The 27,675-nt window shown below is 40.6% G+C and overlaps 1 long non-coding RNA gene across 1 annotated transcript; it reads left to right on the top strand.

The window, feature by feature from the left end:
- On the top strand, positions 1–24,036 carry LOC143441631 (uncharacterized). Its single transcript, XR_013109199.1, has 3 exons — positions 1–468; positions 913–993; positions 23,042–24,036. It is a non-coding gene; the product is annotated as an uncharacterized LOC143441631 (long non-coding RNA).
- The last annotated feature ends 3,639 nt before the right edge of the window (positions 24,037–27,675 follow it).

Genomic DNA, 27,675 nt, shown 5'->3' with positions numbered 1-27,675 from the left:
AATTTATAGTACAATATAATTTTAACCATAGTTCCCATGATACACATTCTTTCTCTATGCTTGTTCGGCCATCATATCGGTAACTTTGTACATTTGTGACTTGAGTTTCCCATTTAAAACATCCTTCCCTCTTTGTGCAAACTACTATTTTATTCTCAATTTCTAAACATTTGACCTTTCTCCTTTCTTCTTTTTCTAAGACTAGAACTGTAGGTGAAGTTGTGCAGCACTTCTCATAATGTCCTCTGACTCTACTCACGTCTACAAGATGGCAGGCTGTCTTCCCTGTGGGGACTGAATAATATTCCCTTATATCCAATTTTGATTTCTAAAGAAAAGTTCTTTATACATCTATTGATGGACAACTGTTTTATTTTTTCTCCCCATATCTTTGCTGTTGTGAGTGAATGCACCAGTGGACTTGGGAGTGGAGCTGTCTTTCCTAGTTGGTGATTCCAACTCCTTAGGGTATGTACTAAGAAGAAGGGTGGCTACATTACATGTTATTTTTATTTATAATTTATTTATAACTCTTCATGTTTTATATAATGTGTATACCAAAATACATTTCCAAGAATGTCTCACCATTAACACTTGCATTCTGGATCCTTTTAACAGTGACCACCCTAATTTGTTGAATGTTTTCCTTACTGTTTCTGGAAATTCAATGTCAACAATCTTTCTCCTGCAAGGTCTAACCTGTTGTTGGCCCTACACCAAGTGTTTATCATTACAGACTTTTCTCTAGAATTAAAACTGGACATTCTTTTAATATTTCATACTTGTTTAATCCTTCCTTTAACTTCCTGAGCCAGTGGGCTATGGTCACAATTACATCTACAGTACTGTTATGATTAAAATAATATGTGGTTTTACAACATTACTAATTTGGAGTTTTTCTTTTGGAGACAGAGTCTTTTGTATCCTAAACGGGTTACAAATTCCCTATGTAGCCAATGCTGTCCTTGAGCTGCCCACCTGCTGACATTACAGGTGAGTGCAGCCACGTATATTTAACTTATCATCTCAATATGGCTGGTGCCTTTTGAATCTGTACTTGTCTGACAACAATGGATGTGACGCAGGGCATTGCATATAACACCTAGATGGATACTAGTATTTTTCTATTTCTTTAAGTGGTCTGCAATTTTGTACAACACAGTTAAATTTCTTATAAATGGATTGTTATTTTGTGTCTGGCTCGTAATCTTGATTACAGTGTTCAGTCAAGAGATCTCTTGGTTTTCTAACCAATTCTCCATGTATTATGAAACTTTATGCTCTGCCTGGAAAGAATCAGAGACTTGATACTGTGTCATCCTTGGTCACTGATCTTGCCACACAGCCCAGGCTATTGAGGTACCACTCAGCCCAGGTCTTAGGTAGTCTCCTAAGGCCCACAGGCAGATGCTTAGATGGGTACATGAGAAGGGAACCTTGCAGAGCTTTGACTTCCATATGGGTACTTAGCTGAGTACTTAATGGATGATGTTCTGCAGATTTCTGGGTTCTGGAGTGATATTTAGCTGAGTACTTCAAGGAGGGATAGCTCATGTATGTGTATATGTATGTATATATATGTATATATACATATATGGTTTTTTATATATGTGTACTACTGCATTTCTACTTCTCTGCCTCATGAACTGTAGTCATCTTATTCTCTTTAGAGGTCTACTCTTTGTCTTTCAACCACTGAGTGCTACCTGGTTACCACTTTCTGCTCCATAGGCTAAGAAAATCTCTTCTTGCTTATTTTCTGTCTTTTTGGAGATACTGATTGCTGTTGCTTTGTGTTCAGGTTTTTTTTTTTTTTTTGATCGGTCATTCACTCACTTATTCATTCATTCATGTGAAGGTTTCATGCTGGTTTCTGTTTCTCCATTTTGATTAGAAGTGAGTTGAACATCTGAGCTCTTCTTGGTTTTTCTTTTGTTCTCTACTCAAAAGGTTTGTCTCCTGTCATTCTCTGGTACAAAATTGGAAGGATTTTGTAGAAAAAAAACTTGTGGCTCATATGCCATTGGAGTATGTGTTTGGTTGGGATGTCTAGCCTATACATTCCTGGGCTTATTGTTTGGTCTGATGTTGTGGGTTCTGACCTTGATATTTATGTCCATCAAAGGCTTCTGTGTATTGTTCCTGTCCAGGCTGACACAGGTGTACACCTGTCAATAACCACCCTGGGCATAGCAGGTTCATATTGTCATGCTTATTTATTCATTGATTGAGTTATATTTGAGGTATGAGACTCTAACTTCTGATTTCATGTACTTGTTTAAATATTTTTGCTATATAGACCCTGAAAACTTTGTGAATTTGCCCTGTTTCATAAAGAGTTACAGTGAATTAGAAAACACAGCAGTTCTTTCTCTAGTGTAACAGATTCTGTGTTCTTTCTCTCTGGAAGAATACAAGTTACATTTCCTTTTATTTCAGCTCTCCAGATGAGGTCCACATGTAATAAATACTATTTTTGTAACATGGAGACTCCTGGTGGTGACCATTCTGTTAAAACATGGTTCTAATTTCTTCAGGTCAGAAATAGGATGCCTATGGATTAAAAGCCAATTTTGTCACAAGCATCACAGTGATAGGAATGAAACAATGAAACAAAAACAAATGATCAGATCCCATGAGAATTAGTGCACTGCTTTAGTGGGGCAGGTATAAGAGAGGACCATCATCTGGGGGAGAAACAGAAACATACTTTCCAACAATCTGAAGGCTAAAAGTCAAAGACTGAAATGCCAGTGCCTGGATTCTAAGGCAGCTTTCTTTGGCTTATAGACAGCTGTCTTCTTTTTGTATACTCAGTGGAATTTTCTCTGTGTGTATTGATCTTTCTTTCTTATAGAGATTCCGGTCAGATTGGATTAGGGTCCACACTAATGGCCTCACTTTTATTACTACTTTAAAGGACCTGTCTCTAAACAGTCACATTCTGAGATATTGGGTTAGAGTTTTAATATATGAACTGGAGGAAGATGCAGTTTAGTCTATAACAAGCAGAATGGTGACCATTGTGATTATGTCAGATAGATATAATTCACTATATCTTTTCTCTTAGTTTTGTGTTATATTTGAAAATATTTTTATAATGAAAGTGTTACAAGCAATAAAGTAGAAAGACTATAGCTAACCAGGGAGAAATTCTGTTCAAATCAGTATTTCTTTGTGTCATTCCTCATTGTCTGTGAGGTGAGTCTCATGTCATTTGGAACTCCAGGTACACAGGATGCAAGCAATCTGTCCATCAGACATCTTCATCCAGTGTGAGCCAGACTGGGGTCAGCAGCAACAGTAATGGTGGCTGGTATGTAGAGCTTGAAAACAGAATTACACATATTCTTTCACACTTCTTACACTTAAACCCTCAGGAGATATGGAGATTTACATGATGTTATTGTCATGGGGTAGAAACACAGAGACCACTCAGAAGGATCAAAGTTTGAAATGAGAGTCTCTATCAGCTGTGGTGACTGCCTGGAGAGAACCCCTTCTCATGGAGCTGACACTGACGCATATTACAGAGAGGCTTTAATGACAAGGAACACAGAAAAACAACATCCTGGTCAGCAGTTGCAGTGGGAAGCAAGCATGCAGTTTAACAAGAGCCAAGAACATGCAGTTAGCTGGGACTTTTGGATCCTGAGTTTCCAGAACAGGGTTGGGTGCTTTCCCATGGGACTTTTCAGAACAAGAGGTAGAAAGAAAAGGAGGTTTTATCTGTGACAGGTTGGAGAAACTTTTACCCTCTTATATTATTCCCAAGGTAGAAGCAAGAAAAAGACTTTTGAGTCTTGACTTGTCCCAGCCCCCAGGACGTTGTTTGCAGAGGTGGAGATGGTCCCTGTACAGACGGTCCTTTGTGCTGGAATGACAGCATTCACTTCCACCTTGTTTTGCTCTTCCTATGTTGCAAGAAACTGTGGGTGAATGTTGATCCCCGTGGAAGTGACCACTTTTAAATTGCTCTTAGTTTTTGCGAAATGCTGCTGTTTCAAAACAGCACTTTAATCTATCACCTCCGTGCTTCCTCTCATGCTTAGCTGATAGTGTTTAATTTCTAAGGTGCTGGGCCTTTAGGCATTTTTATCTTCTTGGAAAAATTGGATTTCTGAAATGGACACAGAGGACAATTTTATGTTGTGGAGTACATTTTGCTTCTTAGCGCAATAGATACTTTGAGCATCTCCTTTGTTAGAAATACTGCTTTCTCGGGCCTATTAATTATCCTGATATGAGCTGAAATACTTTTCATTTCTAGGGGAGGCTGGGTGATAAATAAAGAAAATCTCCTGTGAACTTTTACCTTCAAATCTTTCCTCTGCAATATCCTTTCCCACTTTAGTTCAAGGGATGATTTAATGGACTGTAGCTGTCTTCATAACGATTTTTTTTTCCTTGTGAGCTAGAATGTTAAATTCTCTTTTTCCCAAATACCCTGTGCACTGGAGTCTTGAGAAAGGCAAATGAAGGCTGTTCTTCTCTTTCTTGAAGAGGTACTGACTCCTTTCGCACCACTTCATCCCGGGAAAGAGAGACCTTCAGGCATCCTAGATGCTCAGCTCTTGGGTTCCTTGCCTCCTGTTCCTCACCAGCCAGTATTGTGGTGTGTGTGTGTGTGTGTGTGTGTGTGTGTGTGTGTGTGTGTGTGTGTGTGTTGGGGGGAAGGAGGAACAGTTCAAGTGGTTTTAGATCATTGAGATGATGCCACAATTCTTGTGGAGTTAGATAGTAATGGTTCCATGGGAGGTAAAATAAATCAAAAACGTCAAACAACCTTTGGGAATCCTGTAAGAATGTATAATAGTGGAGATTAACGTAGGCCTCATTAAACCCAATAAACTATTTGAGTAGGTGTCTTTTTCTGTATTTGAGAATAAGGTATAGCATATTCGTACCGCCTACTGAAAGTCTCTCTAGCGTTTGAGGAGCACCAATCGGCCAGATGATCAGGAGCCGCGTGTGGGTGGATCCCGGGTGAGTGATGACTATGCGCGTCCACACAGAGAAGCTGAACATGCAGAAGCAACGTGACTGTTTATCATTTTCCTCTCCTTTTCGTTCCTTCCCTCTTAGTCCCTGACTTCCATCCCGACTCTGTCTTATTCCCAGCTATGGAGGAGAAATGGGTGACTGTGGGAGCTGAGAGGGCTTGGCATACAATCCTGCAGTCCATCAAGGCTGCGGTACCTGCCAGCATTCTTCCTCCTCCATCTCCAGAGAGTCGAGGCTGAACACGCTCAAGGGAATGCCAGAGGCTCCCTCTCTCAGCCTCTTGAGTAGAGTTAGTCGCTCACCTTCCTTCTTCCTTGCTGTTCCAGGTCCTCTTAGCTCTCCAGACCAGAAGTGATGTGTTTATTACTGCGTCTGGCCACCGGCGGCCCAAAAGTTGTTTTCTCGGGCTCTAGCTCAGCTTTCCCAGTCAACATTGGTTTCTCCCTTCCGGGTGCCTGGCTCTACTTTTAGGCTTATCTTCTTTCTCCTGCTCACCTCTCTCAATCAGAATTGTTTGGAAAATTCTCCCACATAATTCAGGATAAAGGTCACATATCGCCTCCTCTGGAATAGACCCCAGTGCTCTTCTTACTGTTCGGCGGGCTGGCAATGTACCTTTGCTCTGGTCCCTTGGCATCTGGAGTAGTGTTCTCTTGTGATATGGGACACTGTAATTACTGGTTTGTCTGAAAGAGGCTTGAGTATCATCTTGGTTATAAGTTTGGAGTTTAAAACTGTTTTCCAAGGCTTAAATGGTGGCTGTGTAATATCTTGGGTGTGGCAAAATATTATCATATTAATGATATATGAATAAATAATTATCAATAATAATCCAAAGTGATACATTAGTTATTTTATTATTTATATATTAATGTGATGATGCTTGTTGCGTAGTACGTTTCTTAGTGTCATCATGTGTAACAGTGAGACGAATAACGACAGCTGTATGTAGGGGCGGGGCACACAGTGAGCATTCAGCTAAGGGACAACAGTGTGGCCTCCTATGTGACTGAGTCCATCTTAGGCAGGATCTTTTCTTGGTGTCTTACTTCAGTCTCAGTCTTCCTTCCTCTCCCTCTTTTATACCCCTAACTCCACCTAGTGTCTTCTCTCCCACACGCTACTGTTCACTTACGGGCTCCACCTCAAATATCAGTTATGGATGGTGATGCGGCAGTCATATGATTTCCCACAAGAGATCACTAAGTTTGATCAACTGTTTTGTAATTAGCCATATTCCAACCTAACTTTTCTCTTAGCAAACTTCCATATATTGTCAAAAGAAATTCTTTTTTAAAAAAATGATTTTTGAGACAGGGTTTTTCTGCATAGCCCTGGCTGTCCTGGAACTCACTCTATAAACCAGGCTGGCCTCAGCCCTGAAGATTTTCCTGTCTCTGCCTCCTAAGTGCTGGGATTAAAGGTATGCACCATTACCAGCCCACTATTTTTTTTTTTTTCTTTAAGAGAGGTGGAGAACATGCTATAAAATTTGAAGGTCCTTTTGGGAAGGAATGGGCCATAAATTTGTTCTGCCCTCACCTGTAGTGACTCCTAGTGGTAAATACTTGGAGAGCAAACCGTTATCTTAGGTGGAGAATCATTTGGGAGTGGAACAGACTGAAATAGCAACTGCAGTACATGGGCACACGTAATGTTTTAGGGGTACAAGAGTACTAGGAGTGGAGAGATGCTATCTCACCAAGATGGGTCACTGAAGTCAAACTGTAGCAGAGTGGGGACTGCTGAGTGCAGACTGGTCAGAACCAGGCAGGAGAGAACTGCAGCTCTTGGCCACACCTTTGTTGTTTTCTTTGCTTATTAGCAAGATTTTGAGGGAGAGTGAGAATGAGAAGAACCAGATGGAAGGATGCCAGCAGAAAAGGTATTTCGGGGTCATGCTCATAGATTCAAGAAGGCCTGAATAATAAGGTGAAGTAAAGCTGCTCTCTGAAGCATGGCTCTCTGTTCTCTCAAGTCCCACAGTAGAGATTCTCAGACAAAGGCAGGCAGCTTGCTTGTATATGATCACATCTCTGGCTTAAGTAACAAGAATATTTTGGTGTCTATTATTCCCACTTAGTGAATTGCTGGAACGGAAAGTTCTCAATGTTTAATGTAGACAGCGGTAGTAGGTAGAAAGGCAATGCTACCGTGCTGCCTCAGGACATTTAGCAGAGTTATAAATGATAGCTCTTTGCAGAGGTAATATGACTTTCGTTCTTATTCATGCTGCATCAGAGGGGAACATACGGTTTATAATATGTGCAAAGAGCAAAACTGGTCATCAGGGAGGTGGATAGAGTGTGAAAGGAAACAATAAAGGACGGGGCTGGGGAGGTACAGAAAGAGTAGATAGCAGGAGCCGTGCTGAAGACTCCGAGCCTTGTTCTCGGGAGCACTGGGAGAATAGCAAGTGGGTCACACTTGGTTTTCCAAGATCATTCTAAGTGTGCCGTGGGAAAAGGCTGGACGGTGCAGAAAATAAACGGCAATGGCAGCTGTGAAGCCACTGCAACAAGTGGCCATGCATGATGTCTGGTGCAGGAAAGGGATACTCAAGACTAACAGGGTTCCTTTGGGTCGTGAGGCAAATGGAGAGACATCTGGAAGATGAACTTTCTCAGTATCTGAGTTCGACAAAGCTATGGAAGCAATTACATGAATGTGTGTGTGCTAGCTGTTCTCTGCATCAATGGCTGGAACAGACAGCTCTTCAGTAGTTTTATCAAGAGAAATTTATTTCTCAACCACTTAACTGTCCTTTGTAGGTGGGAATGGTATGGATGGACTCCTCTGTATGCTAATTCTTCATCCATCCATTAGAACATTCTTCTAGGCCTTTGGTAATCTTTAATTCACTTGACAGAATGAATATTACCTGGGGCTTAAGGCCTTGTGCTTATAAATGATAAACATTGCTTCCTCTCTCCCAGAAGATACCACATAGCTAGTGTCAACAGCAAAAATATCCAAAGGGCTTGTTAAAATCTATACACAAAGGAAGAGAACCTGTCAAGGAAACTGGACAAGAGATCTAGAGACACCAGGATGAAGATTTAGGATTCTAAGAAAAAAAGGAAGAAAAATGCCACCAACATCAAAACATTCTGTGGAGAGTAAGGGAAGGAGGAAGAGGAACAACTCCTCGTGGCAACTGCACTGGGGACTGGGAACCACACTGCTGTCCATGAAGGACTGTGGGAGAGCATACGATAGGAGCAGAAGGCTTAGTGGATTCTCTGGTATACACAAGCCATCAATACACAGGGAATGGATTGTTCAAGAAACATACCTCCCAACATCATATTAATACTTAGAAATTCAAGAGTTCCCATGTTATAATGGGGATTTTTTTATCATGTAGTCAATATTTATCCACAGTGTCTGAAATCCAAATATTAGAAAATATATGGACTGTACATAATTATAAATATACAACTATAGATAGCATCATAAATGATAGTATAAGAAAATCACATGATTCAGTTTTGGGGGAGCCCATTCTCCTGGTTACATTACATCTGTTGCAAACATTGCTGCAGTAGTTTAAGCCAGTACCTTTACCACTAATAAAGAATGTTCATTCTGTTCAAATATCCATCTCAACGATGTGACCAAGGAATTTGACAAGCTGTTTACTCTGGGAATCATGGCAGATCCCCTCTTTCTCCTGTGACTGGTTTGGGAATAAATTTGTGATTCCATCGAGACCAGAGGAACACTTATTGGAAAGCACAGGCACAGTTTGTTATAGTTTTAAAGGGGCATATGGAAGAAGCAGCATTTTAACATCTCATGTGGAAAATGGAGCACTGGCAGCCCGGCTGTCTCACAACTATGGGAAGAGCCAGCCACAGGGCAAGCTCATGGGCTGGCAAGAGAAACACGGAAACTCCCTTCCTTAGAAGAAGAAAAAGTACCTTTCTTTCATAATTCTTACTTACTAAAGCGCTTTTCTGTTGGTTTCAGCTAAAACTAATACATTTTCACATTACTCTTCTGTATTTAACTGTATGAATGGCATCTATTTGTCCGTTCTTCCCTTCATCTGTGCAGGCACTCACTTACTTACCTATCCCAGACTTGCACTTTTAACTTATACCTTTGACCAAAATGGTGTAAAATGGTGAATGAAACAGGTTTGTGTGACTTTTGATTTTCATGGAGGCCAGCACCACCCTGAAGATCCAGGCAATGAGGGCCTTAACGAGATTGTGTCCTGTTACTTCCCAGAGAAGTCTAGAGTGCTGTAGCTGCTTCTCAGCCAATCAGAACATACAAAGCAGTCACATGCTAGAGAAGAAGTAGAGTATTTGATCTGAATGGAATAGCAAATGCTGATAATGATAAAACTTGAGAGATATCGTGCATGCTGATTTGGTAGCCATCATTCATTTCAGGCAAAGAATATGGGGCTTAGGTTTGTTCAATGGCGTTGCTGCTAATGATCAACCACTAGAAAAAGTTCCCCATATTCCCCTGTGGCTTCTATAGGAGGATGTGGTAATCTGAAGGTCACAGGTCTGGTCATATGTCATCCTAGGCTTTCTCCCCAGTGTCTCCAGCATTGAGATGGAAAATTTGCCACAATAATATTGGTGAAAGTGAACATGGGTAGAAGTAAATAAAAGCTACATTTAAATAATCTATATTAAATTAAGTAATATATTTTATAGTAACCAGATTAGAATAAGTTTTGTATTCGAGAGACTCTGTGGTGGTGGTATGAGTTTGAATTGTTGGAGATCATTAAGAAAATCTAACATGCAGATTATGTCCCCCTTGTCTGAAATGCTACAACTCCCCAAACTTCTGGAGTACAAAAGGAATTTTAAAGGATTTAGATTTTTTTAAAGTTTGGTGTTTTTGATAGACTTAGAAAAGGAAGTGTTTATTTCAGCTTTCAACTCTCAGCTTACCCTCCACTGAAGGAAGTCAGGGCAAGAACTTGAGACAGGAACCTGGAGGCAGGTACTTAGGTGGAAACAATGGAGGAGTGCTGCTTACTTGCTTGGGCCCTAAGGATTTCTTGGTTTGGCTTTTTTATATCATCCTAGCACATCTCTCCAGGATTAGGACTTCCCACAGTGCACTGGGCCCTTCTCTACACCAATCACTAACTAAGAAAATGCCCCACACACGTACAGGACAATGTGATGGAGGTGATTTCTCAGTTGGGATTTCTTCTTCCTGCATGATTCTCCCTTATAGTAAGATGACGAAAACTAGCTAGCACATACATGTTGAATGTGTATTAGAGTCAGACAACATGTCACTTAAGTTGATACATGTAAATGATACTGGAATTATGGCTTTGGTGTTATAAGTTCATGAATAGTATTTGAAAGTATCATAAGTCTTGTTTACTATGCAATAAAGTTTATTCATTTATTTGCCAAGAGTTAGCCTTACATTAAAAAAGATCTTGTCTATGTTTGTGGTTCCTATGTAATCCTTATATTGAAATGCTTAAGGCACTCAGGAGTATCATGTTTAAAGTTTCTCAAATTAAATATATTGAATTAATTTTAAAGCTTAACTTAAAATGATCAAAATTGAAAAATTAATATTGTTAAGAGAAAAATTAACTAACTAAATTTAACAACTTACAATATATGGATTAGGCAGTGCTGACTTGAGAAGAGGTACCAGGAGATCCACTTAGCAAACCATCAGGAAATGGGAGATGGCAGAAGCACTGGCTACCCACAGGCATGCATTCATCTTGCTTGGACAATGTTTGTTCAGTTAACTGCTAATGACTGATGGAGACTTGGTTATTTGTATTCTTAGTTGGGTCTTCTGTTTCTATCTATGATTATGGTTGACTTAAAGATATTTTTCAATGTTTTTTACTTTAATTAAAATAATTTAGTTTTCTTTTCTTCTTCCAAATCCTCCCATGTCCCACCACCATCCCCCTACTCCCTCTCAAATTCATGGCCACTTACTAATTTAAATATTAAATTAAATATAGATGAGGATGAGTCCATTTAGTGTTACTTATATGTATATGACTTCTGGGACAAACACTTGGTATTAGATAACAAATTAGAGGACTCATCTTTAGGAAGGACTACTTCTTCCTTTCTCAGCATTCCTTAGGTACAGTAGTTCTTCATTTAAGACAACCACCTCTCCCCCCATGAAATCTCTCCCTTTTGTGTTAGCATATGAACTAACTGTTGGGATATCGTGAGTGTAGCTTTCCTGTCATGTCTAGGAGACATAATCTCATAGCATGCTTCTAATTCTTTGGCTCTCTAACTCTTCTGTCCCCTCCTCCACCATGTTTCCTGAGCCCTAGGTGTAAGAGTTGTTTGTAGATGTATCTGTTGGACCTGGATAGCAGACAAACAATTGATCTCTGCATATTGACCAGTTGTGGTTTTCTGTGGTGGTCTCTGTCTGCTGAAAATGAAAAAAAAAAAAGCTTCTTTGATACTGGGTGAGAGCTATACTTATCTATGGCTAAGTTTTAGAATGATTTAGGAATTATGCTGGTCTAGTAAATTGGTAGGACTGGGTTCTTCTCCAAGATCTATGACCTCAACATTCCTGGGCAGTTGACTAGGTTTAAAGTCCCAGGCATGTTCTACCTTCTTTTAAGTAAGTTTTAAATTCAATGAGACAGCTGTTGGTTACCACCAAGTTATAAGTGTCCCCACCGCACCTGACAGTGGTCTCAGGCCCTAGGGAGAGAGCCTATATGTTGTTTTTCTAAATGTTTGTGTTGTCAAATTGCTTTCTAAATATTATATTTATATCCATCCATATGTTGTTGTAGTTGTTGTTTCTGCTCCCAACCTTGGTCAGAAAGGCTTCTTACTGCATTGTATTGGAGTTAATGCAGGAACTCATTACCATGCAAAAGACTGAGAATAAGTGGGTGTGAGTGCTCAGGCATAAAGATATCAACCTTCTGCCTGAAGCTCAGGAAACACCTCAGATGGGATGGAAGAAAGCATAGCTGGAGGGTAGGGAGGAGACCTGTTTAATGTCACCTCTGAATGTGACAGGGATGCTGCATATATGAACTTGATTCAGCTCTGGTTATAAGATAAAGCCAGTTAAAAATTCCATCACAGTGGGAGAAAGGTGCTTCCAAAGCCCTACCCTAAGCAACTATTGGCAGTTGGTAAATTTGTGCTTTTAAAGAAAGAAAACACACTTTAATAATAAAGCATGATGAGGGGACAAAGACTTGATGGCTTAGGCCTAATATGTGAGCTTCCAGGTTCACGCATCAAAAGGATCTGTACTTCAGACCTCCACGTACACAAGTCAAGAGGTCCAGTTTTATTTTCCCTTAGTTAATTTGAGTTGACCTTATGCTAAGCACAATCAAGAGACCTTGATATAGTAAATTTAGCATATATATATAATTTTATATCAGAAATGACATAAATTATTTCCTGAGAAGAACTACAATGGTAGTAGTTCTGGTAGTAGACAGGTAGTAGACAGTAGAACTGGTAGTAGACAGACTAAAAAAGTTTAGTCTGTCTACTACCAGTGTGGATTGATTTAAACCAAGAATGAAAATAATTCATCATCTTCACCTTCAAATTATGTCTCTATTGGTGGCTTTCTGATACCCGGTGTCTTCCAAGGGAGAATTTCCTGACTTTCCAAGTACATATTTTTGTTATTATGCTCTATCATTTTGCTACATTTTTAAAATATGTGAAACTTAAGATATGCAGTAAGTTTGGAGTTAATAAAATGACTTTGCAGCCTTCCACAGATGTCCTCCCTAACCCCTCTCTTTAAAGGAAACTCCACTCCCAGCACCTCAGCTGTTTCTCCTGAAGCCATTTCCACACTTTTAAATGGAAAGCTTTAATTGTCACTTCCCAGTTGTTAACTGTAGGTGCAGTTAATGGCTTTCCTTTGGTAGGTGAGCGTTTCCACCTGTATGCAGCTGCATTTCTAATTCTTTCACACTCACCTCCTAAATGTAGTTATAGCACTGCTACTCCATATGCAGTATTCAGATTCATTTGCTATTTAAAGTCTCTGTATGTCCAATGCTGTTTTATTTGTCCAATGCTATTTAAAGTCTCTGTCCAATGGTGGTTTGTTTTCTTTCATGATTCATTCTCTCTCTCTCTCTCTCTCTCTCTCTCTCTCTCTCTCTCTCTCTCCCTCCCTATATTTAGTAACTGCCTCAAATATTTTTTACTCACTTAGTTTTCAACATGGACCTATGTTGCGGCCTGAGCTGCCCCACGTTGGGTGCCAAAATGTCACAGACTACTCTGTCAATGTTAGAACCCACACTGCCAAAAGCCTTGGGGGCTAAATTGTTAGAGCTTCTCTGGTCCACAGGTTCAGCAAGAGAGAGAGTGAGGACGGATGCGAAGAATGGAGACCAGAGAGAGTGTGATTCAATCTCATTTATTCTTCAGTCTCTCTTCTTCTCTCCAAGTCCCTAGTTCCTAGTACCAAGTCTCAGGTCCTAATTCCTAGTTCCAGCTATAATAAGTCTCAAGTCCTAATCCTTGTTCCAGCTGTAATAAGTCTCAAGTCCTTCTCCAAGTTACAAGTTCTTGTCCAAGTGTCTGTCTTGAGTACAAGTGTCTAATAAATTCTTCTGTCTGCCTCTCGCCTTTTATGTCTCACTTCTAAGCCATGCCTTTAAGTCATGCCTTTAAGTCACACCTTTAAGTCTTATCTCTAAATCACACCTTTAAGTCTCACACACCCAAGGGAAAATCCTGGGTATCTAAAACAAGATGTTATCAGAGTGTGCTCAGCTGTTGTAGGCTATTGTAAACAAGTCTCTTGTCAGGGTATATGGCTCAAGATGGCTGCAAGGATGATAGCTGCCTTCTGTTGGCTCCCTATAGACCCATTTTAGTCTTTTGGCAGTCATGTGACAAGACATTGCAAACAGAATGGTTATAAGGACTGGCACTTAGTTCTCACAATTCTAAGGACTTTATAAAGTCCATGATCCAAGACTGGCAGAATTCTGTTTGTAGTTATGTTGATACTTTAGATCTATGTCTTTACATGATGATGGGATAGTCAACTCTCTGGCCTGTCTTAGCCCTTAATTCCTGTCATGAGGGGTTTTCTCTGATGACCTATTCATCCCCTGAAGACTTCTGATAGCCCCTAGCATTATCAAACTGCTGACTATACTTTCATAAATGAAGTAAACTTGAATACGAAAACATCAGAACATAACAACATACTACTAATTAGGCTGTGCATTTGAGAATATCTATACATTTGGAAAATGTCAATACTATTTTCCAAAGCTAGTTCCAACAAAACTTTGTCAGTCTCTGTATTGGTCAGTGATCTGCTGCTTTGAAGAGATACTATGACCATGGCAACTCTTATAAATTGAAGCATTTAACTGGATTTGCTTACAGTTTCAGGGTTTAGTTCATTATTGTCATGGCAGGGAGCATGGCTGCATGCAGGCAGACACGGTTCTGGAGAAGTAGCTGAGAGTTTTACATCTGGATCTGTATTTAGCAAGAAGATAGAGAACAACTGAGGAAAAACCATTAATTAGGGCTTTTGACACCACTAAGTGCACCCTAGTGACATACTTCCTCCAAAGAGGCTACTCCTATCCCAACAAATAGTGCCACACCCTAAAAATTAAATTTATAAGGTCTAGGGACCATTTTTTAAAACTTTATTGATTGTGAGTTTCCCATCATACATCCCAGTCACATTTGTCTCCCCATCCCCTTGTATCCTCTCTCCATCCTTGAAACCTCCCCTTATAAGAAAATTTAAAAAGTTCAAAACTCAAAAATAAAATAAAAATAAAAACAAATAATAGGAAATATCTCACCATGGAAGCTATAATGTGTCTCAATGTGTCCTATAGTATATCCCTACATTCATACATAATTGCAAAAAGTCACTGGAAGGTCTTGGGAGAGCTTATGTACCACCATGAATATTGGATCACCTCAGGGACTCCATCCTGCTTTCCTGTTATTGCTCTGTGTTATGGAGACCTTGTAGCTTTGGCTCAGCAGGACTGGCCTTTTTACGTGTTCCAAGTGATGTAGATTTTTGGGGTGGAACAACTCAAAGCCCTGGAACTGGAATCTGGAGAGTAGCTGAGATGGTCAGGCTCTCCCAAGTCCACACCACCAGGATGAACTCTCAGCACTGCTCTGTCTAGGCCCCTCAATGTTGCCATGGGCAGAAGGCAGGGTCAGCTCTCCCACTCTCCTGCCCTCAGGCTGGCTCACCTCTATCCACGCCTCAGCTCCATCTGAACAGCTTGATTGTTTGGCCCAGTCAAGGCACAGGACCCACTCTCTCAAGTGTTTCATCCAGGAAGGAACTGGGCCAGCTCTATTGTTCTCACACCTCGGGACTGGGGCCAGCTTACCCATCATCATGACCCTGGGGCCAGCTTTCCAGACTGTTTCAGGTGGTGAAGGTCGAGATGGGCAGAGGTGGGCAGAAGGCATTACCCCTGCAAGCCACTTTACTATAGATGAGAGGCAGGGCCAGCTCTCCTGACTGCCTCAAGTGGCAAGGGTCAAGGGGGCAGAAGACATTACCCCTACCTCCATCCCCACACACAAGCCACCTCACAGAAGACAAGTGGCAGGGCTACTCTCCAGCACATTCGTATTCAAACCTCCAGTCTTGTACTTCCTGTAGCACCAGGTCTCACCATCGAGATCATATCTTCTTCCCTTCTGGTCTGAAGCACAGACCAGAAGCTCTTATGACTTCCTGTGTGACTGACATCACCTTCACCCTCTTCACAGGCTTTCTTTCTTTCTTTCTTTCTTTCTTTCTTTCTTTCTTTCTTTATTTTTTCCTTCTTTCTTCCTTCTTTTTTTTTTGAGGAACTAGCAGTACAATAGATGCAAATAGTCAAATACTCAAGGAACAAGCAAGATAATAAACACAAATAGTCAAAGAACAAGCAAGGCAATAAACAGAGTTCCATAATCATTCCTGTGATCACTATTTCTAAGGGCTTATCAGAATGACCAAAGTATCTGAGCCTACTTCCCTGTCCTAGTTCAAAGTCATTTTCCTGTCTGAAGCCTACTTCCTTGTTCTAGCCTAAAATTTCGATTCCTGCCTGAAATTACTTCTTTGTTCTAGCCTAATGTCAGATTCCTGCCTGCATCCCATTTCACAGACTTTCTTTACCGATCACCTATGCTGACTGACACGCTAGGTTTCAAACCTTTCCTTTTCCTTCCTTTCTTCCTTCCTTCCTTTCTTCTTTCCTTCATCTCTCCCTCCATCCCCCCTCTCTCTTTCTTTAAATAATTTTTTTATTTTATGTATATGAGTACACTGTAGTTATCTCAGACACACCAGAAGAGGGCATTGGATCCTACTACATATGGTTGTGAGCCATTATGTGGTTACTGGGAAGTGAACTCAGGACCTCTGGAAGAACAGTCAGTGCTCTTAACTGCTGAGTCATCTCTCCAGACCTCCTTTTCCACTTTCAGTTGACTTGCTGCATGGATTGTTGGCACGTTTCTGTATTAGGTGCTTGGAAATGATTACCATTTACAATAGTAGGTCCTGAAATGGTTTATTCTGCTATATTTGGATTGGTGTTTGGGCTTGATATACATTTTGGGTTTAAAATAATTTGCTCTAGATTTTTGGCATAGCTTCTCTGTCTTCCAGGAACTAAAATTGTTAGAGGAAACCCTACACTTCATTTTTTTTCTCTAAGCAACATTTTAAATCTCCTTATTTTATTTAATCAGTTCTCCATAGCCTTCTAGCATTTTTGGTGATTTCATGAGCTGAAGGAACTTATAGATTCCTGAAGTGTCTTTTAAAATATATTTAAATAGAGAATACAAAAGACAGTGTGTGCCCATGCTTATTACAGGGCAGTTGTATGTATTGTGTGGTATTGGTGCAAGGTTTGGGAGGCTTTGTTTGAAGCCCATTATACAAAATGTGTGCTTTTCAAGGTCAAAGTTTCTCAGTTGTCTCATAACTTTATAGCATTGACAACATATATCTTGTTTTTTCTTTCCTATCTTTATTTTCTTTTCTATTCCTATGAGATTCAAGAATGTGTGTAAAAAGAAAGCTGTATGAATACAAAACTGGTTTTGATTACATTATAAAAAAGTCCTTTGTCTCTAACCTAGAAGCATTGTATATTCTGCCAGAATTTATGAAATTGTGGCAGCTAACTTTTAGTTTGTAAATTGTATAAAACCTAAGACTCTTTATAGTTCTGGGCCCTGGTGATATACTGCAGGCCTTTTGCATTTATTTTAAAAGAACTAAATGAGGGCCTTTTTTTTCTAAAATCAAAGCTCTCTAGAGAAAGAATCCTACTTATAATGTATGTGTTATATATGCATACAAGTCAAAGATGGTTTATTGTGTGAATTTAGCTTATGCAATTATGAACTTTAAAATGTCCTGACATCTTCAATCTGGTGTCCCAGGTGAGCCAATAGATACTTCTAGTTTATATCCAAAGTCCATAGAAGTGGGAGAGACCATAGTCTGAGAGTGAGGAGGCATAGAACCAAAGCAGCTGATATGTGAGTCTGAGAATAGAAGCAAGAAGATGCTTAGGTCAAGCAGGGAATGCTTGCTCTTAGCTTTTACTGTTTTGCTTAGTTCTTTAGATGGTTTGGTTCAGCTACCAGTGCTAGTGAGAAAGACAGGTTATACTCTCCAGATTCAAATGATCCTATCTTTTAGAAACACCTGCAGAGACTTCCCATTTTCATTGGACTATCACTTTTATACATCATGTTAGTTAAATTTTGGACCATCTGTATGTCAGTCCACTTTTTAAAAATCATATATTTAAATGTCTTTGTATTCTATTTTCCTAGTTTATCTTGAATTGATATTTCAGTATTAAATGAAAGTTCTTATTTTCAAATAATTATGGATCCATATTCAGTGGTTAGAATTGATACAGTGAGATTGACCCTCTGTGAGTTTTGCTGGTTACTATCAATGATAATACTTTGCAAAAACTACAGTGTGGTGTCACATCTAGGATATTGACATTGAGATGCAGAAGGAAGACTGTGTTCACTTAAAGGATCCTTCAGCTTCATTTTTTGTAGACACACCCACTTCCTTTCTCTCCCCTACGCCTTAGTCCCAATAGTCACGAATTCATTTTCATTTTTACATGTTTGTCATTTCAAGGATGAAATAAATAGAATCATATAGAGGGTAAAGGTTTTACATTGCTAGTTTCACTTAGTTAAGTTTCCCCAAGCTTCATGCAAGTTGTATATATTGTTTTCTTCTTATGGCTGAGTAAGATTTCATAGTACTGATAGGCCACAGTTAATTTAACAATTCAATTAATGTAGGACATTTGAGTTGTTTCTAGTTTTGAATATTATAAATACAGCTTAGGATTTCCATTCATGTTTGGGCAAAACACTAATGAAGAAACTTTCGGGGTGTGACATTTGCTTTTATTAACTATGGGCTCCTCTGGGTACTGATTCTGTGTAACTCTCTAGTCTTCTGTGGAATTTCTAGTAATCAATATCTAGAAGCAGGTTCTCCAGTACATACACACACACACACACACACACACACACACACACACACACACACACACACACACAGAGAGAGACTCACATACACTCATAAACACAGACACAGAGACACAGAAACACATCAGATACAGACACACAGACACATATACATATTCACAGACTTACACACACTCACAGACACAAACACACACGCATACACACACACACACACACACACACACACACACACACACACACACACATGTGCACATACACAGCCATGCTGCTAGGATTCTGGATTGAAGCAGGTGTCCTGCTCCCACCCTGCCCTGAGTCCAGACGCACTGAAATACCCACTGCTCTAGTGTTCATCATCAGGTTCCTTCAGAGATGGGGAGACCTGGGATTTCAGCAACTCCGTGTTCAGGCTTTTAGTGATTCTTCTTAGGGCAGAGTTGTCTTCCCCATCTTCCTTGTCTTCCCCTGTAAGTCCGTGGTCTCACTCTGCACAGGTGTCGGTGGATGGCATTTGCTTACTGCCTTTGCGTAGCCCCTTCTGCTGCCCTCTGGGTTTTCTGTACCGTGCTCATGTGACATCCCTTCTCCTTCCTCTCAGTGGCCTATGATTCTTGTTTCCGTCTGTCTTTCACTGTATTTATCTATATTTAACTTCTAGCCCATGACCTTTCTTGTCCTTCAATCGTTTCCAAATGGATTTTATTTTACAATTTAATAGAATTTTAAAAGGAGAGTAAATAATCATGGTATTTTCGCTTGGAATTTTTAACCTTTCTATAGTATAGTATCTGCTTACAGCTGACAGTCCAAACCAACAGAGGCAAATTGTACTAGCAGCAATGGGGGAATTTTCTGGAAGGTATTGAGAGTTCCAGACAGAAATAGAACCTACCCAGAATGTTAAAACAAATGTGAATGAATGTTTATAGAGGCCCAGACTGGACTTAAGGGATAAACAAAGTGTGTGTGGCGCTTGGTCCAGTGAGAGTGGAGAGACATTACTATCTGTAAGATGGAAAGGAGAAAGGTGATAACAATGTTAGCAGCCTGCAGGAGGGATGCCGGCAGGTTATGGAGAGAGATGGGTATTAGCTAAGAGACAACAAGACATGCGGGAAGAGGAAAGAAATATCTGGCTTATTTCTGGGTCAACACATTGCAGAGATACTTGCATGCTCATGTTTATAGTAGCTATATTCACTGCAGCTAAGTTTGGAACCAAGCTAGGTGTCTTCACAACAGAGGAATGGGTGAAGCTTTTCATAGCCCTAAAGAACAAAATTATGACTTTATAGGATGAGAGATGAAACCAGAGAGTTCAACCAGGCCAGAAAGACAAATAGTACAAATTTCTCTCATTTGTAGTTCCTAGATTTTATATGATTCATAAAGGCTATGTGTTTATATGACATGAAGGAGAACAAAATATTCTGGGGAGGGAAGGGGACTAACAAATGCACAGAGGAATAATAAAGAGAGATAGGGGCTCTGGAGTAAAGGTGCTCAATGCATATTGTATGTTTGTGCGAAAGTGTTCTTCTATAACACAGTGCAACATGAATATATGTTATGAAACTTGAGTGGTGGGTGTTTGGGCTTTTTCCCGAAGGTCAGCCTTTGGGTGACCTTCCAATGCACATCAGGGAGTAAAAGAGCCAGAGTCCGAAGAAACCTTGGTGAGCTCCTGGAGGAGCCCAATATACAGGGGTGAGGGAAATCCAGGTAATAGATCTGGGAAGGGGGCTAAATGGGACACTAGCAGTAGAGAAGATTAACATAACTGTAGAGCCAGCAAGAGCTGGTGGTCCCCAGAAAGCCTGGAAACTGCTGCTTTCAGAAATCTCAGCATCTCATTAAAGCTGTAATGCTGACATTTTGTGTGGACACAATTTTGTTCCCCATGTCCCCAGTCTCCACATCTCTTGGTTGAAATTATTCATGAGATTGTGTTGCCCATGAGTTTTCCAGTTTACATACCCTTACCAGGTGTCTGTGTGATCTGTGGTGTAGATTAGGTAGTACGACTTGACTGTAGGGGTCCTCCCACTTTTAGAGAGGGGTGCTTATTAAGCAGTTATTCAGAAAGGTGTCAGCTACTCACATGTGCACTGAGCAGCTGCTTTATATATCCCACACATCTGTCAAACACTGGGGATTTCTCCTTGCTCATTAGAACAGAGGAAGCTGGTTTATTTTAAGCATGGTCCACTAAGGACAGCCGAGCAAGAACTGTGAAGTATGTGTGGAGGTGAGAGCGATGGCACTGAGCGAGAGCGCAAGAACTTCACGGCAAGAACCCGAGCTGTGGCCATTGTGCACAGTGGTAATGATGATCCCGAGATATGGCAAAGGGGCCTCCTTGTTCTTCACTTCATGAAGAACTGATTCTGTTATTGGTGCACTATGCGGCATGTCCCAATTTTGTCTACAATGTTAGGATCATCTGAGAAACCATGCTTTAAAACTTTTTGAACAGATTTATTTGTGTGTGTGTGTGTGTGTGTGTGTGTGTGTGTGTGTGTGTGTGTGTGTGATGGATGCCAGAAGGGAATGGATCCTCTGAAGCTGGAGATACCAGCTGTTGTGAGATGCCGTATGTGGATGCTCGGAGTGGAGCCCCAGCCCTCAACAAGAACAAGGTCTCCAGATGGCTGAGCCATCTCTCTATCTTTTGAGAAACCAAATTTTAGCTGTCTCTGTGTCTACCATTTAGAGAAAGGGGTGGAACTAAACAGGACTTGAAGAAGTTTTACAGGAGCTGCATCCATGAAAAGATACCAAGTAGAGTGGAACACAGTGAAAGGCATTAAAAGCACAGCCACTTGGAAAAAGCACAATACTCTTGAAATATCAAACTGTAGCTGGGTTCATTATAAGATAAAATACTTTTTATCCATTAGTGTGCCTATTTAAGAAAGAAAGATAGTATTGAAACCCTAATAATTTTGACTAATAATGACTTGATTGGACCTTTTTGGTTTGTTTGCCTCTTACATTGATAATAGGAATTTTACAAACTATAAGAAATGGTCCCTGGCCAGCAGCATATACACTGTTTAGAACTTAGAAAGTCATGCAAATTCTCAGGGTGGGAAAATTTGAAATTGTCTGCATCAGAATCCCCTGATGGACTTGTTGCAGCATAGAACATCACTGCTTAGCAGTGGTGGAGGGAGCTCAGGTATCTGCAGTTGCTGGAGAAAAATGTGGCATAGAAAACAATCTACTCAATGATTGGGAGATGCATTGGGATGATTTGGATACTCGGTAGAACTTGTCATCTTCATAAGGAAGGTACTTGTCATATCATCCTGAGGAGGATGCTCTCCAGACTCCAATGTCTAGAGTGCTGGGTTGCCAACAAATCCTCTTGGATTTGCAAATCTGTGGATTCTACCACCTTCAAATAAAAAGTATTTTAAAATTTGTCTTAACTGAACACATACAGGGATGCATGTTTGCTTTCTAGTAAGTACTATATACAATTAAGAGATTCCTTAATGTATATAAGAGGGCCTACATGAGTCACATGCAAGTGTCATATAATCTCATACAAGGGACCTACCTGAGTATCTGTGGGCTTTGGCATCTACAAGGGTTCCTAAAATCAACTTTCTCATGACCAAAGAAGAACTGTACAAAGGTTGGAAGTTATCAAAATCTCTCCTGTCTGGTGTTTCTTGCCATGGTATAAAGACTTACGAATTCTTTAATAAAATATTAGAACTGGAAAAAAAAAAAAAAAACCTCAAGATCTCAGATTTTTTTTTCAAACTCAAAGCTAAGACTCAATGTCTCACTCAGGTAAGTAGTCATTAGTATAACTAATGGGTCTGAAAGTGATTTCCCATCAAAGGATTAAATAATTCACTTTATAATTTGGTGTTATTCCAGAATATTCTATTTGAAAGCAAAACACATCACTTTCTCTTCCTGTGCTGCAATCTATAAGCATTAGAGGCTGATCAGTTATTAAACAGAAGCACCCAGCCTATAAAATGATCCCAGAAATAAAACAAAATGCTGGGGTGTTCAGAATAACACCTAGTATTGTCAGGGGCAGCCTTGCTTATGCAGTGAAGGCCTAAAAATCAGCAACAGGCCTAAGTCGCCTTGCTAACACAAAGTCTTGGTCTCTGTGGAAAACACTGAACAGATGGCTATAGGATCTTGTAAACAAGTAGCCTTTGTGGAAATTTACCAGCCTGGATAATAGTCATAGGTCTTGTGGATAGGAAGTGTTGGTGGGAAGTACCAGCTTATATAGAAACAAGTGATTCATGAAGAGAGTCATAGTGACCTGTTCCCTGAACCTTCACCCAGCCGATACCCTGTTCTGGAAGATATCTGTACTCTTCCTGAGAACACCTATGCTCCTGTGTCATCCCATTCCCCACATCCTGCCTTTAGGTGCTTATAACCCCTGTGTGAAAAAGGAAAAATTACAGTTTGATCGGCTTATAGACAAGCCATGGTTCTTTGGGTTCACCTGTTTCCCCCATTCTCTCTTTCAGGTTATCTCCCCGGATCCTGTTCAATGCCCTGCTAGACGGAATAGTGTTACTACATCATCTACTACAGAGCCTATACCACAGCAGAAGCAAGATCTGTGTCTTGAAATCATCTGAGTAGCTAAGGGGCACACTTCCTTTCTTTTCTAATTTAATCAGTCACCACACATTATTCTCTGCCACCATGTGCAAAGTCCCTGGAATTAGAGCAAAAGCACCAAGTGAAACACCCACACTGGATCTGCAAGGTGGTTACAGCTTAGTTAGAGCATTTTCAGCAAGGATAGTGGATAATGAAACACAGGAGCATCAGCCTTTCCTCTGTCCAGCTCTGTGTCCCACTGTCCCACTGTCTTCTGCATTCACTGTAGGCCAGCAATCAATCACCCTCTCCTCACAAAGCACACTGTATTCATTCATACACATGTCAATGCAGCAAATATTTGCACCTGACAAATATTTACTAAAGGAGCACCATCAATGTCTGGTAGCAAGTTTTTTGGGAATGGAGGAGCAGAGGGAACAGATGTTGTTTTTGGAACTTGATAGCTATTATATGGATGATAAGGATATTACACCAAAATGTGTAACCCAGGCTGGCCTCAAACTTGTGATCCTCTTGCCTCTTCCTCCTTCAGCAAATCTTACCTGTGTGCACCACCACAACAGAAAGTGCATGTTTACAGGAGCCTGATAAAGCTGTCTCCTGAGAGGTTCTGCCAGAGCCTGACATATACAGAGGCAGATGCTCACAGCTAACCATTGAACTGATCAGGAGGTCCCCAATGGAGTAGTTAGAGAGAAGACTGAAGAAGCTGAAGGGGCAGGCGGCTCCATGAGAAGAGCGACAATACCAACCAACCAGAGCTCCCAGGGTCTAAACCACTAGCCTGGGAACACACATGGAGGGATTCATGACTCCAGCTATATTTGTAGTGGAAGATCGTTGGGAGAGGAGGTCCTTGGTCCTATGAAGGCTGAATGTCCCAGTGTGGCGGAATTCAAGGGTAGGGAGGCGGGAGTGGGTGGATGGGTGGGGGTACATGTACCCCTGTATGTGTTCAATTAAGACAAATTTTAAAATATTTTTTATTTGAAGGTGGTAGAATCCACAGATTTGGGAATCCAACAGGATTTGTTGACAACTCAGTGCTCCAGACTTTGGAGTCTGGAGAACATCCTCTTTGGGATGATATGACAAGTACCTCATAAAAGCAGGAGGAGGATAAGGGGTTTCTGGTAGGAGGATGGGGAAGGGGAATAATATCTAAAATGTAAATAAAGAAAATATCCAATAAAAAGGTGCAAAAAAAAAAAAAAAAGAATATCACACCAATCCCTAACAGTATTAATGATATTGCTTGCAGACAGGAGCCTGTTGTCCTCTGAGAGGCTCCACCCAGCAGCTGACTCAGACAGATACAGACACCACAACCAAACAGTGGATGGAGCTTGGAGACTCTTCTGGAAGAATAGGAGGAAGGATTGCAGCCTCTGAAGTGGATAGGAACTCCACAGGAAGACCAACAGAGTCAACAAACCTGGACCCTTGGGGCTCTCAGAGTCTGAACCACCAACCAAAGAACATGCACGGCTGGACCTAGGCCTCCCTGCACATATGTAGCAGATGTGCAGCTTGGTCTTCATGTGGGTCCCGAACAACTGGAGAAGGGGCCGTCCCAAAAGCTGTTGCCTGTACCTGTGATATGTTCTTCTCACTGGGCTGCCTTGTCTGACCTCAGCAGGAGAGGAAGCACCTAGCCTCACAGAGACTTTATGTGCCAGGGTGTGTGGGGGGATACCCAGGGGACCCCCCACCTGGAGGAGGAGAGGGGAGGAGGGAAGGATTGACCTCAGGGAAGGGGTCAATGAACTAGATGTAAGTGAATAAGTGAAAAACATTAAATTAAATTTTAAAAAGAATATCACACATTGTTCTGTAAATGCATGATAATTGCAGGATTTTCCTCAAATTCTTAAAGATATTTCATGTGTAACAATTAAGGTTCCTAACTCTAGTCCTAAGATTAGACCAGATTATTCCCTATGAAGCAGAAGAAGCCCACCTGAAAGACTCTATTGAAGCTTAGAACCAACAAGTCTGGAACTGGACACTGATATATGGATTCTTCATTCTTCAGTTCATTATTTAATAACTTAAAGAAATAAGAAAGAGCAATGCTGCTGTAATTTACTTACTTTATCAGAACACTAAAAAATATTTTAGTCTTGGCAGTGATGACAGCTGTTTGTCAATCCCCCTCCTACCCCCCCCCCCCCATGGTATAGCTAGTGGCAGCATTTAAAGCTGAGTATGAGAAAGGTCCAGCTGTGTACATTGCACTGGGGCCTGTGGCTGGGGCAAGCTGGAGGGCTGGCCCGGCATTCAGCAGAGGCTTCCTTTCACTGGCTTCCTGCTCCTTTTAACTCACCCTTGGAGTCCAATCATGGTCCAGGCTCATTACAAGAATGTGTAATCTTTATAAAATGATAGGGCCGTGCTCGTCTTTGTAAGTCTAGCATTAAATCCTGTCTCTCCTTCTTTTGTGTCAAAAGCAGCTGGAGAAGGACCTGCAAAACTCACCTTGTAAGGACAAGGGGAACTGTGCCTCTCCTAAACAGTCACACGTGTTCTTTCTGTTGCCACGGACATCTTAGATGCTCCCTTAAGGTTCCCAAAACGCCCGAGTTCCTTTCATATAAGGTAAAGGAAAAATAGAGAAACGAAGAAAGCGGATAGCATTTTAGCCAGGAGTATAAAGTAAAACAAAAATAAACAGAACATAACTCAAGATCTCCCTTGAGCTGCCCGCAAGTCTTGCACTAAGTAGATGGGTGTAAATAGAGCCCTATTTGTGCCTGGTGATAAGACAGATTATGTTTCTAAGTATTTTGTATATAGTTGGAGAGATCACTCAATGTTTATTTTTAAGCCCCTTTATTATTTACACTAAATTTATTGGTCATGAAACACATTGGATACCAGAGTGTTATTTTTAGCCAAGAAAGAGAAATCTAAATGTTTTTCTGTTTCAAAGAACAACACGGCGGATCTGGTCCTGATGAGCCACACGCTGGGAATCCTTTTGGAGATAGACGATTGTTTGGTAGTTTTGGTCAGAGAAAAAAAGCTTAAATGGATTTATCACAGGGTAATTAGCAGCTCAGAATCACAAGAAAGGCTAAAGATAAGCTCTGAAGGTCCAAAGGCCGCCACAAAGCTAGCGAATGGGGGACAGAAGTGGGGAACCAGGCTATCGTGCTACAGGCAGGAGGCTAGCATGACTAGAAGGCCCGCACAACAACAGTACCTGTCGATCGATCGATCTGAGAGTTGCCTGGAGCCCCAGACGCAAAGGAGACGGCAGGATACGATTGTTTCCAAGAGAGCTCACTAATGAGCACACAGCATGTTTTACTTATGGGTTTCCCTAACTGGATACAAAGACTGCTCATATTCTGCCACTATAAATCCGCCATGAAAATTCTCCAGGACTGTGTATTATTTCCTCTGCGCTACGAACCCAAGAGTGAGATTGCATGGGCTGAGGATGTAACTTTGTGGATTAAATATTATCAGAATGTTACTCTCCAGAATGTCTACATTGGCCTAATATATATATAAAAAAAAACAGTTTACATTATACATACTATGATCATAAAATATGAACAGGTTGCGTCTGCTTTTGAAGGAGACCTAATACTAAAATACACATAGCATAATTTCATTTTTTCTAACTATTGTACCAAAAATAGTATGCTTACGTAAGATAAACCAGTAGACTCTTAGTACTTGACTAATTTATTTTTATAGACGTGGGTGATAATGGAGGCTGTAGAGAGAGAGAGGGAGCACACTGTTTTCAGGAGCTGCGGACATGTATAGTGTAGTTATTTCACAAGATGAAAATATTCTGCAGGTTGGTGAATAATGTGAGCATACCTTATGGTACTACTGAATACTTAAAAATGGTTAAGATTCTAATTTTGTGTTATATGGTATATTTTATCCACAATTAAGCTTAAAAAAACATAGCTTAGGTGATATTAGGTATTTATGTGATATTTTAGGCCTGGCAATGAATTCAGCTTGAATTCCATTTCTTTCCCTGTGTTGCTTCATTTTCTGAATCTTTCTAGCACACTACTATGGGTGGAGCTCTCTTCTCTTTTCCACTGCTATAATATGACAGGTGTCGATTTAATGAGAAAAGAAGCAACTCTGTGAGGTGTGATTGCAAAATCAACTGTGGGCATCTCTTAAAGAAGCCTGTTTCGTGGCCACGTTTAGAATTTATTAAGAGAAAGGTCCAACTCAAACAAATTGTTTAGGTAACCTGAGAAAACACTGTAATTGGGTTTAAAGGACACAATGCAATTCTTTTGTTGAAATCTATATGGAGAGGAGCCAGCCTGCCGCTCTTCTGTGCAGTATCCTCTGTCAAATTGCTGGCTGGAGCCAACCTTTGCCATGCGGCCTCATAAACTTTTATAGTAACTGCCCCATTATTAGGCAACCGGCAAAGAGTGATGGTAGGCAATGTGCTTGTTTTAGCTTTAAATTCAACCTCATTTAAGTCTGTCTTAGACACACAGAGCAAGAGGAGTCTGGAAGTCAGGGCCCCTCAACCATTTCC

The sequence above is a fragment of the Arvicanthis niloticus genome, chromosome 3 (genome assembly GCF_011762505.2).
Source record: "Arvicanthis niloticus isolate mArvNil1 chromosome 3, mArvNil1.pat.X, whole genome shotgun sequence".
In the NCBI taxonomy this organism is placed as follows: Eukaryota; Metazoa; Chordata; class Mammalia; order Rodentia; family Muridae; genus Arvicanthis; species Arvicanthis niloticus.
This window is presented reverse-complemented; position numbering and strand designations above follow the sequence as displayed.